The sequence below is a fragment of the Lepisma saccharinum genome, chromosome 1, assembly GCF_977018435.1.
Source record: "Lepisma saccharinum chromosome 1, izLepSacc3.1, whole genome shotgun sequence".
Lineage (NCBI taxonomy): Eukaryota > Metazoa > Arthropoda > Insecta > Zygentoma > Lepismatidae > Lepisma > Lepisma saccharinum.
The window spans coordinates 196,460,124-196,473,088 of NC_139229.1; the positions used below are offsets into that span (position 1 = coordinate 196,460,124).

A 12,965-nucleotide genomic window follows, 5' to 3' on the forward strand; every position below is an offset into this window, starting at 1 on the left:
AATTACGCTATTGAAAGAACAATTAATCGAAAATGAAAATATAGAAATTGACCTGTATGGAAACTGACACAAAATGATAACTAATAAAAGCTGGAGCAAATAAAATATTTTTTCTAATGACTATACGTTGAGAATGAAATTTTAAGGTGAGAATTCCAAAATGGAATGAATTTGTGTAAGAATGCAACATATAAGATTTATTAGCATCGATTAGCGAATTCATATAAAATGAAGTGAAAGAAACATGATATTAACGGCCAGTATTGATTTTTAGAAGGATCACGCAAACAAAGCGCTATATTTGTGCGTGTGAGTGTACTGTTTATGTATAGAGAGGGACAAAGAAGAGATACAAAATGTTTGTTGAAATAAATACATATACTATTAAAAAATAACAAGTGAACCATACAAAAATCGAGTAATGAAAGTGTGATCATCTGACAATTCTATCATTCCATATACTGTAAAAATGTAAGTGAAGAAATGACTGTCTAAGACCGTCAAATTTTGCTGTTATTCGAACGCCGTTAAATATGACCATTAAAGGATTGCTTGACATTATAAAGTTAACCCAATTATGTTAATTTTATTGATTATGCTTTTGCTCGCGCAAATGTAATTTACATTCAATATCTATCCTATGCAAGACGAGATATTCTTGTTTTTTTGAAAAAATTAACAGGCAAAAATTAATAATTGAATATTTGCGTTAACGTCTGACAGAGAATATTAATAAAAGGATTCTGGAAATCGTATGAAACATCTTTAACCATTTATAAAGGAAATAGCAAGTACCAAAATTTGTAACAAAAGATAGGAAGGGGTAATAAAGGGAAACTTGAGCTTTTTAAGGTATGAGGAAATATCTTACCCGCATTTTTTTGTCGAGATTCATTTGGAGCAAGACGGATGCTGTTATCTCTGAAGTATTTGAAGTCACCTTCCAAACCTCTGCTTTTTTGAACACGATTTCGCTATTTTCGTATCCGTCACAAGGTCTAAATTCATGGTAATCGATTCTCACTTTCTGTAATATGGAATGTTGATATTTATAATCATAATGTCTTTTCGATAATAGAAAATATATAAAATTAAGAATTGTAGCTTTCCTGGCGACGTGATTCGAATAGGTGTTCTCGAGTTATGCACCAGGTTAATTCGATGATAGCGTCCAACGTTTCGATCGCTCGAAATGTTGGATGGTAACATCGAATTAACTTGGTTGATAACCCGAGAACACCTGTTCGAAGGAAAATAAAAAGGTCAACTAATCATTCAGTTAATTACAAGTAATTATCTCTCCTTTGGAAGTAAGTTGTTCTCTAAATTCCAGTATTTACTTACTGATCACTGGCTGTGCCAGTCACAATGAGCAAAGTATAATTTTTGCTTTTGGACATTGGAATAACCACTAAAATAGCAATTGGAAATAAAAATGATATACGTATACAAAATCTTAATAAACATGAACGAATTTAAAATGTTACCACGCAAATGTTTTTTGTTCTAACAATGACATTCCACTGATGAAGTGTTCTTTTACCCACTTTTACTACATTCAGTAAAACAAAAAGCTAATTTTTTAAAAGATACGTTTAAATTGATGAGTATTGTTGTATCATTTTAATTAAATTGCTTAGAAGGACTTTCTTTCTGACAACATAAGAAAATACTGCTTCTTGTGTATCAAATGTGAAGTTGCTGATATTGAGGCGATAAATTCATCCCACGCAGGGGACTATTACAAAGTACGGTTAATTTTCAAGTAATAGTTACATGAAAGTTTGTTGCTGCTCAGTTTGTGCAAATACAACATTTCCAAGCATGAATAATTAAAAATATATATACTTGCTTTGCTATCACGGAAATATGTAATTAATAAAAATACCATCAATTTGACTTAAATAAGAGTAAAATTATGCCAAATTATTCCAACCCATTTCAATGTATAGCTACTAACGATCTTTGGATAGATTAGTCATGGAAACTGGAGAGATAAAGTCGCAACCACGATCCACCTCTTTCCGGGATTCGTTATGTAGTATGAAGACAGAAGTGCTGACTAATTCAAATCAGAGACTGAAACAGAGCTGACGGAGCGAGGCTAATATCTTCAAAATTTGTTAAAAACTCTAATTTTTATACACAAACTTATTTTTTAAAAATTTCAAGAACAGAAATTTTCTCTTGTATGATCGGCACAAAACTAAATTTCGTCAATAGATTAGATCAATTCTTCCTCATCGCCATAACCTTCTCATTAAAAGTTCTCGATATCAAAATTGCATTTTTGTGAAAAACCGTGCCTACAAGGTTCTTGGAAATATCTATCTGTGTTCCATTTTTAATAGTCTGCTGACTTTTGAGAAATATGATGCACATATATATTTTACGATTATTGAAATTCAATAATAGTTTTAGAATATTTAATTCATTTTTTAATATTTTTGCAAGCTGGTGGACAGTTGGTGTTGAAGACTTCCTGTCAACTCTTAGCAACACCGATCAATGTATGTGTGCTATATTTTATCCCTGAAATTAACAAAATGGTTGATATCCGTTGGGTGGCACCTCATCAATCTGTGTCAACACTGATAAAGAATTATCCGGCCCTTCTTCATTTCTTTTAAGGTGTTGAGCTCAATGCAGCTATCAGTTGAAAAGAATGAGAAAGTGCCGAGGAATGCTAAAGAAGCTACCAACTTAGTTATTTATAGTAGAACGCAGTCTTCTCCATGACGTAGTACATATCCTGAAACAGCCTTTATTGCTTCTACAAAGAAGAAGTGCTAGTGTAATTGCTGCAGGGCAGGAAATGACTGTGGCAATAACATCACTAACTTCAATGAAAGAGCAAGCTGGAGAAAGTGTGAAAGATGCAGGATTTTAGTTTTCTCAAAACAAAGCACTTATAGTGTATCACTAACTGAAACATCTGAAGGCGATGAGAAAATCATATTTTCGTAAGCATTTCCTTGGGGAACTTACTGATAAACATTAATTCCAGATTTGAAGATCATGGAATATGATGTATTGAACCATGAGGAGTGACTAGAAAATGAAACGGAACGTATGATGTATGGTGACAAGGAAATAATTTTGTTGTGTGGTAGGGTTAAGAAACGTAAAAAAGGAACTGCTCAGTTTCAGTTTCCAGTAATATAATTTTCAACTCTACCTACAGGGACGATTTTCCTGTGACAATTTTTTTTAAATGAAGCTATATAGCTTCCTGTACAGGAAGGACACTATGCTCCAACGCATCATTTATACAGGGTGTCCGGCTTAGACCTTTAACATTACAAAACAGCATAACTTTAGTTCCATTCAACTTCAAATGAAACTTATTGTTTGTATGAGACTGGCAACTGTGGCCATTTGCGAGAATCACCAGTACTTCGAGTTGACGTGACGCGCATGCGCGTGTAACGCATAAATTCCAAGATGGCGGAGTTGACGGTTCAGCTTGTTCAACGTGCTTTTCGGCGTGAATTCAATCTTCAACGTCACGACAATGTTCCTTCCTATTTGAGTATTGCTAAGTGGGATAAACAACTAAGAGAAACTGGAAGTGTTGTGTCAGTGGCTGTGAAGTACGCGGAGCGGAAGATATCAGAGGAAAACATTGAAGTGATTCGCACTGCATTCACAAGAAGTTCAAGAAAATCAATAAGACGTGCAAGTTTAGAGCTCAATATTCCTCGGTCTACTACCCATGACGTTGTGCACAAAAAGGTTACGTCTATGGGGTACAAGGTCCAGTTAGATCAACGAAATTATCCTGATGATAAACCTAAAAGACAGACGTCTTCGGCCAAAATGTCAACCGAAATTGACAACAACAATGCTTTTCTGGACAAGGTGTGCTTTTCTGATGAAGCTGCATTCTACATGTGTGGCAAAGTTAACAAGCAAAATTGCCGTATTTGGAGAAGTGACAATCCTCATGAGTTTCGTGAAATTATGAGAGACTCGCCAAAAGTTAATGTGTGGTGTGGGTTAATGAAAGAGAAGATAATAGACCCGTTCTTCTTTGCTGAAGAAACAGTGAGAGGAACGAATTATTTAGATATGCTTCAGCATTACGCTGTGCCTCAAATACCTCCAGAAACCATTTTCCAACAAGACGGAGCCCCGGCACATTATGCTATCATTGTACGAGAATTTCTCGATGAGCATTTTCCCAGAAGATGGATAGGAAGAGGATCTAAACCACTTGCTTGGTCTCCGCTCTCGCCGGATCTTTCTCCCCTAGACTCTTTCTTTTGGGGGTTCATCAAGGACCAAGTCTACAGTATGCCCGTCGAGAACTTGGGAGATCTGCGTAACAGAATCCGTCAGGCGATTAACAATGTGACCTCTCAAATGCTAGTGAATACCTGGACGGAATTGGAATATCGGTTCGACATCTGCTGTGCCACAGGACGGGGGGCGCTTATATCGAGGTTGTGTGAAGTGCTGGTGCTGGGGGAAAAAATGCATGAATTTTTCTTCCAAAATGTAAATTTTGGTAATAAAATTGGGTTTAAAATAATGCTCTTTTGTAATGTTAAAGGTCTAACCCTGACACCCTGTACATCGAAATCAGTTGCGGCTATTGGATGCCAAAACTGGGGGGAGGACAGTTTATTTTTCCTTATAGTCAAGGCTTAGCATTAAGATGCCATAGTGCGGGGGTAAAATAGAGGGCAACTACCACAGCACATCCCCTAGCTGCCGCTACTGATCGGTAGTTCTGAAGTTTTCCCCTTCTGCATTTTCTTCTATTCGAACATTGTTTATAACTATGTATATTCATTGATGTATCATTTATTTGGATACATCAAATACACGTGGAGTTGGAGACAGTTGCCATTACGTCGTTTCAATTCGGACACCCGATGGAGGCACATAGTGGTTTGGATTCCACTTTAAAAACTGTAGGTCCAGTCCCAATTAGCCTTACTGTGCTTAAAGTGGACATAAATCACCAACTCAATCAATCGTTCTGTATGCATAAGTATTACCAAGAAAAGTGTCCATTATCATATACATTGTCCTCAACCGGTAAGGAATTCAAGAATTTAAACAAAACATAAAACGAGCAACTGACAATCTCGAACCAGCACACCTAAAGAAAACAATTCCTTATTAAACATGCAGGATAAAAGAGAAAATTTAATGAAAATAGTCATGGACAATTTGCCGAATACTGGTGCATCCCACTGAAATACATAAAATATGTTAAAGTATTTTAAATCTATTATTCTAACTTCAAATACTCACCGTTGAATTTGCAAGAACTGTTGACAGAACGCAGGCAAGAACGATGAAGGTTTTCATTGTTTTCTGTCGCTGTCAGCTGCTGGTCAAGGTGGAGTGCGGCAGTTAGTCAATGCAGCAACTGTATGTGGAGAGTAGAATAAAGAAATGCAAAAATAATATGAAAAACTGAATCTTCGAGACGAACGTGTCAGCAAACCAGGAACCAAGAATCATCTTCAAGAATCACCTCACAATGCTTTTGCAGTTACGTAATATCCAAGAGTGAGAAAATACTGATAATTGCTAAGAACGTTATGTGCCATATCTATTTTTATATAACTTGTATACAGGGAGAAGGTTGGCTAGCTTCCTATGTTATGATGTAAATGAATATTTGTCTCCAGTGCATGTTACATAGACATTAGCTCTCCACTGTCACTGAAGGATATTCTCGCAGAGTATCCATTTGCCGATTCAGCAAGGGAGACCTTCAGCCCCTTTTATGAGGCGACAAAGTATGAGAAGTGGTGGTACTGTTATGTCAAATAGGGGAAAAGTTCGAGCAACATCAAACAGAGTACTACAATAATATTTGTTTACACTGTCAAAGAATACAAAACCAATTTAGCACCAATTATTTAATCCATCCTGAATCCACTTGACATTGAAGTGAGCCGACACCGAAAATCAAATTCGTTTTTTTTATTACAAGTCTGTAACGTTAACACTACGATTAATACACACCAGTAGAAGCAATGGTGGAGATACCGGATTTGGGTACCCCTGCAGAACTGAAAAGAAGGGATCCTTTATAAATCGAGTGTCTTAAATTTAGACTATAGTTTCCAGCACACTTAATTTTTGTAAAAAGAATCTAATGAAGTTCCAACAACCACATTGATATGAAAGGAAAGCATAACAAATGACACCATAATAACGATATTGTTACATTGCACATTCGACGGTAAAAGTAAAAGTGGGTGAATTTTCCTTCACAATTTTCATTCAGTCTGTTTTCGTGAACTGAAATAGAAACGTAAATAAACAGAGGCAACATCTGCATAGCATGAACACAATCTCATTCCTTAGAACAATATAGAATGCAGAAATAAAAATAGGGGTGGACAGTTTGCCTACATAACCTTTGCCGTTGACGGCACAAACTGTAGAAATCGTAGGTTAGCAGGCTCACGTGGCGGAGTGGTTAGCATATTGCGCTACGACTCCAGGGGTCCAGGGTTCGAATCCTGGCCTGGGCATGGATGTTTGCGAGTCTCCATTCATCAATTTCATCATACCACTCATCTCCATCTTCGCAAATTAGCCAAAGTTGCACTAAAGGCGAAGTAAAATAAAGCAAATCAATCAATCAATCAATCAAAAACGTAGAGTAGAGAATGTTTATACCTACACCAAAGCATGGGTCGCGGAGTATTTTGGACGTAGGTCATTTTCGCCATATATTGGGTGCCTTCTTCGAATTTAATTTTTGTAAAGGGTCAAAAACGTTCGCTTGACACTCGACAAACAAATAGAAATCCCTTGATTTAGGTATGAATGATTCTTCGATTACAGTGTCTTTAATGCTTTACGTTAGTTTTCATAGATGAGAATTTTGTATGCTCTTTACATTATGGAACCTACGTTCCTTAAGACTGTGGGTGCAAACCTCATTAACCTCCATCCCTCTGCGGTGCTCTTATTACCAGGGGTGCCCATCGCCCCAAGGCCAATGGCGCATCCCCCCGAAATCATGTCATGTGTCTCCCCAAATTAAATCATGCGTCCCCTCAAACCATATCATATATAATCGCCATAAAGTATTGTAGACGGTAGGGCAAGAGTGACGTATGCAAGACACTTGCTCAGCATAATAAATGTGTGTTCCGACTTGGCAGGAGCATTGCGTCTACTCGGGGATCATGCACCTCCGAGTATAAAAGAGCGAGACGCAACGTCTCAGCCTTCTCATTGTTCTTATTGCTACCATCGACTGTCAATCGTTAAGGGTACAATAGGACTGTATCGACCTGGCGTCGACACGACGAGATTTACGGCTGAGCAAAGTGAGTGAGTGGTAATTGCCTTACCGTAAACAATCCCTTGGAATATCCTTCCTAGAATTAAATGTGTGGAACGAGACAACGGTATTTTATTAAGGATCTACCAATCTCCCGGTGCAGTCTCTATCACCCCGAGATAATAGGTGTGAGCGAAGCTGGAGGTTGAAAAGAAGGAACAGGTTGTCTACGCCTTTAGCCAGCGACTATATCTCGGGGGGACGAGAGACTAAATGGTGGAGGCGCCTAGATAAAAATTTTGAGTATAAATAATGGAGGAATCGCGATCAAAATTTTGAACATTATGAATGACAATTAAAGGAAAACATTTTTTAGGTCAAAATTTTAACGGAAGCAACGGCATACCTTAGATTTCGTGTTTTGCGGTAAATTTGCCAACAATATCAATAACAATAAACCATTTTTCTAAATTAATAATGACGCATGTCCGATGGAGAACATAAATCCACTATAAGAAGAGCTCAATCGTACGCTGGACGCTTTGGAAACACAGTGGTTCGGATCCCACTTTATACTGTAGGTCCAGTCCCGATTAGCCTTACTGTGCATAAAGTGGACTTAAAACACCAACTCGTACGTTGGACGAGACAACTAGGCTGCTATTTCAACTCCCATAGAGGCGAATAGAGTAATTACGCGTAGGAAGGCTAGATTAGCACTCATTCATTAGAGGCGTCACAGGCAATCACATTGAAATAAAAAGAAATTGCTTTGATGAGATTCAGATTAGGCTACAAGTAGTTCATTCATCCCTTCAGAGTGGTGCACATAAACGACGTATTTCCGCTTTTGGGAAATGATTTTTGGATGACCTTACAGGTCAAAGTAGACTCTAGAAACGACATCATTCAAGAAATCTGTTTCGAAAAACCCCAAAATTTAACATTCCAAAGGATTGATTGATTTGTTGTTTTAAGTCCACTTTATGCACAGTAATGCTAATCGGGATTAAAGTAGGATCCGAACCACTTGTGCCTCCACCGGGTATCGAACCCAGGACCCCTTGATTACAAGGCGACGACGCTACCGCTGTGCCGTCGGGGAGGCCTTAACATTCCAAAAGAAAAAGTAGAAATAAATACTTTGCCAGACTACATTGTTCAAAAGATAGCCGCAGGACACGTCTCGCAAGTGTTGCTAACTAGAGATATTCAAATACCCCCACGCACAAAAATGGCAGTGCCAGTTACTATTATTAACACTTCCCACAGAAATTACAATATCGTGGAACCTGACCCCTCGTTGCTTGAAAGGGATATTTTAGTTCCATGTGCATTACTGAATGTAGAAGACCCCATGCTTTTTGTCACTAATCCAACAAAAGATAAGGTTAAAATAAATAAGCACACTCCTCTGGGAAAATTAACCACTGGCGATATCATAATGCAGTTTCCTACGGAAGTCCTTGCCGAACCTGATAACAGCTCCGGCAACGACCACTCGGAAACTTGTCAGAAACGTACAGAAAGACAAATAGCAGAAAAATCAAATATCGCGAGGCAAAAATTTGATGTTAAATACCTGAACAAAATAAAGATCTATGCGCGGAGGACAAAGTAAAATAGAAGAACTCTTTATCGAATTCTCCGATGCGTTTGCTTGGGACGAGAGGGACAAGGGAGACTTTGAGGACTATGAACATGTCATAGACACAGGAACTCAACAGCCGTTCCATCGGGCGCAATTTCCGATACCCGCGAACCTACATGAACAAATAAAGAATCAACTTGCGGAAATGGAAAGTCAAGGAATTATAACCAAGTCCATAGGATCGCAGTACAATTCTCCTACATTTTTGATACGAAAACCAGATAACACCTACCGCCTTTTACAAGACCTCAGGTCGCTCAATAGCCAAACGCCATACTTGAGCTTTGCATTGCCTTGTATTTCAGACACACTGAAAAACTTAGTTTGTAGGAAATATTACACACAACTTGACTTCAAATCAGGCTTTTACCAATGCAGAATAAGTGAAGACTCCCAACACAAAACCGCATTCAGCATCCCCAATTTACATTCCTATGAGTACAAGTTCTTACCTATGGGGTACAAAACTCCCCACAGGTGTTAAACCACATCATCAGCATAGGGTTTAATGGTGTTGACGAAAAAGAGGTTTCCATATATGTGGACGATATAATTCTCAGTGCAAATTCAATCGAAACGTTGCTAACGATAATGAGAAATGCATTTACTAGTATTAAAGAGAATAACCTGAGACCCTGAGACTGAACACCGATAAATCAAAATTTGCCATGCCATACCATAGGTAGTTTCATCAGTCTTTGGTAATAATAAAATGCAAATTAAGTTATACTGTTTACAGAGGCTAAGCCAGTAGGTGGCCTAGGAATGCAGCAGCACTTACCTCTGCTTTCTGGCGACGACACTGGCTGCTACAATGGCTTATGTGGGCCAGCAACAGGGACCCCTTCGCTTATATAGTAGCCAGTTCCGTCGTCCTTTGCCATCTCCGTTTCCCGTGGAAGTCGGAGTTTTCAAGGAGACGGAGGCGACAGGATGTGATGGGCACCAGGAAGTAAAAACCCTGCATCCGCATTCACAGTCATCTACAGTTGGCATTGAAACAATAGTTACCATGGCAACAGAGACGCTATCAGGGCAAAGTAACTGATCTTACCATTATTTACTCAGATAACGTATTTATCACAGTACAAGTAACACATTTGTTGGTTATAGTATTTGATGCATTTGCATTCAGGAGAGAATTCATAAGTTCTGTATGCGATGGTACAAATTAGCATCCTTAGATGCAATGGTCTCTTCCATTCCATCGGCCAAAAGTGGTAAATGCCGGGAATGCACGGATATTTGGGTGCCGCAAACTTCAGGATTAAGAACTTATCCTTCGGTAGATACAACCAAATATCAATGAAACAATCACCAGAGACCGCCTCCAGCTAGCTAGGGGTGGGATACCACTGAACGCTTTCATTACAAAATAAAGAAATTACTACTAATAAAAATTGAAACAATTTAACTTGAGTTTAATATATATATGTATAAAAGTAAAGAACAAAGTTTATGGATATAAATGATTCAGTTCTTTTCTATTGAATTTTTTGTAAAGGGATAATTATTACGTCGATTCGGCTGGCGCACTGTTCTTTACTTTTGTTGGTCTTACCCACTCCACAGGTTCCTGGGCGACACTGCCCTGGTGCAGCCCCTATCCTTGAGTGCTTATGGTCCTAGGTTGGAACTCTGTTCTCCATTACTCGTGGTCATGTTCGTATCAAACACACGTATATGGCACAGGACTGTACACAACAACACTTAGTACATTCGGTCTCATATGAACATCACACGCATATATACATAGGACTGTGCATAACAATACTTAGTACCTTCGGTCTCATATGCACATCACACGCACATACACACAGGACTGTGAAGATCAATACTTAGTACATTCGGTCATTGTCATATGCACATCACACATATATGTATCACAGGACTGTGCACAACAATGCGACTGAGATCGGAACTGTTCTTCGGCGAGTTCGAACTAGAACTGGTCACCGACCGATCTCGCACGTCCGTCTCATATCAGCACTCGAAAAAAACTGTTTCCGCAAAATGTAGAAGGTTACGGTTATGCCGACATTGAATTGACTTTTTGAATTTTATTGGTGGAAATTTGGAGGGAAAGGTTACAAGCAGCAAAGGACAGTTTGCAAGTGATGTCAAGCCTCCTATGACTTCAGGCAATATAGTCCCGTTACACCAAAGCAAAGTATCCAACCATATTATCATATTACTATATATCTAGTGCCAAATCTTTGGAATTTGCAACCAGTACAGAAGGATGCAGACCAGATGATCGGGACTTATAAAAGGGGTTATTGTGGAGAAGTGAGTTTTATGACTTGTGTCGCCAGAATGGCTGGAGAAAGACACATATTTGGCAATAGCAGTGGCTGCCTCTGGGTCATTAGTGGAAAGATGAATAGAAGAGAGAACTAGAGTTAGCAGATAGTTGCAAGAAATTTTAGTATAAAGACATAGGGATTTCAGAAGTAAAGTTGGCTGTGATGCGAGGCTAGACTCGGGGCGAAACAGTTGTGGACCATGTGGGGCGAATTAGGGTTTGCAATGGGGAAACTTATAGCAATACTAGCAAGCAGTCGCTGCGAAATCGGAGAAATGCTGGAAAGATCTAGAAATAAGAAGAAATGATAGAATTCTTAAATATTATGATAAAATAATTAAAAATAAAATACAGATATGAACAGTGATAGAAAAGAACTGTTCCAAAGCCCCTTTTGAACTTAGAGAAGGAAAATTTATCCGATTCCGAGTTCACATTTTGAGTAAATGTATGAATAATGGAAAGTAAAATGAATAATGAATAAGCTACATAAAATACATATGAACATAAATTGATAAACGCAATACTGAAGATTAAATATATATGGGAATAAATGGAATATAATAGAAAATATAATAGAATATGCAATAATATATTGAGGATGATATAAGAAATTATTCTTTCCTTTATCTGGGAAATGGTTGACAAGAGGGAAAGTTCAGGACAGGTCCGTGCGTATGTTTGTTTGGGTTCCATAGTTCCTTGACCTTGACTGGGTCTCGTTGTATTGTACTTGTGGGGGGTCGTCCTCGCGACAAAACCTCCTCCAGCTGTGCAGAATCAATGAATGAGTGTATTCATTCTGACACTTTTCCATTTCTATTTACATGTTCACAAGCTTATGTGATTGTATCATTCTTTTATAGGCCTTACATAAGGTTTCATATCCTTAATATTTACATTATGGCTTACTTTGCCATCCATGGATGTTACTTCATAAGCATTATCATTGTACTTTTTCGTTATTTCCCAAGGCCCAGTGAAAAGTTCAAAGAGTTTCTTGATCTTGTGGTCCAACGCAGAGCTTTGCACATGATCCTTTATTAACACATGTTGTTCAATTTCGAACGTTATGTTTCTAACTTTTCCTTCTTGCTTTGCTCTTCTTTTGTCGGCTTTAGTCTTAAGATTACGCATTACTATATTTTCCCTTGCTGTTGTATCTGCGCTCTGTTGAGACTTGATGCCAAGTATATGTTCTGCTTCTGTCTCTAGATTCCTTCCAAGATGTATTGCCATAGGAGTGAATCCCGTAGCGATATTCACAGACATATTTAAGCATTGTACGATGAATGGTAAGGCTAAAGGCCATTGCGTGTGCTGCCGGTTAACGTACTTTCGTAACAATCTGACGATCTCTTTGTTAACTCTCTCGCAAGGATTAGCGTGTGGACTATATACACTGGTTCTCATTGCTTTAATGTCATTTTCTGCCAAAATTCTGCTCCACTTAGGTGTACGAAATATTGTTGCATTGTCGGTTAGTAAAGTCTGAACCTTTTGTACCTGAGGTGCGTATTCATTTAACGCTCGGTTCAAAACACTGTCGGTCGTGGCCTTCCTTAAAGGGTATAACGCAGTTTACTTGGAATAAACATCCGTAATAACCAAGAAGTATTCAACTCCACCTCTTCCTCTAAGTAGTTTGCCAATTAAATCTAACGCTGCCATTTCAGCGCAATCCTTGGGAATAATGGCGATCGGTAATCCTTGGAAATTCTTGTTTGGCGCCTTCACACGTTGAC

General features: G+C 38.3%; 1 long non-coding RNA gene across 1 annotated transcript; it reads right to left on the reverse strand.

The window, feature by feature from the left end:
* Positions 1-873: 873 nt before the first annotated feature.
* Positions 874-9,798, reverse strand: LOC145991042 (uncharacterized). Its single transcript, XR_014442003.1, has 3 exons — positions 9,697-9,798; positions 5,266-5,383; positions 874-1,027 (listed from the first exon to the last, which is right to left on the reverse strand). It is a non-coding gene; the product is annotated as an uncharacterized LOC145991042 (long non-coding RNA).
* Between the last annotated feature and the right edge of the window lie 3,167 nt (positions 9,799-12,965).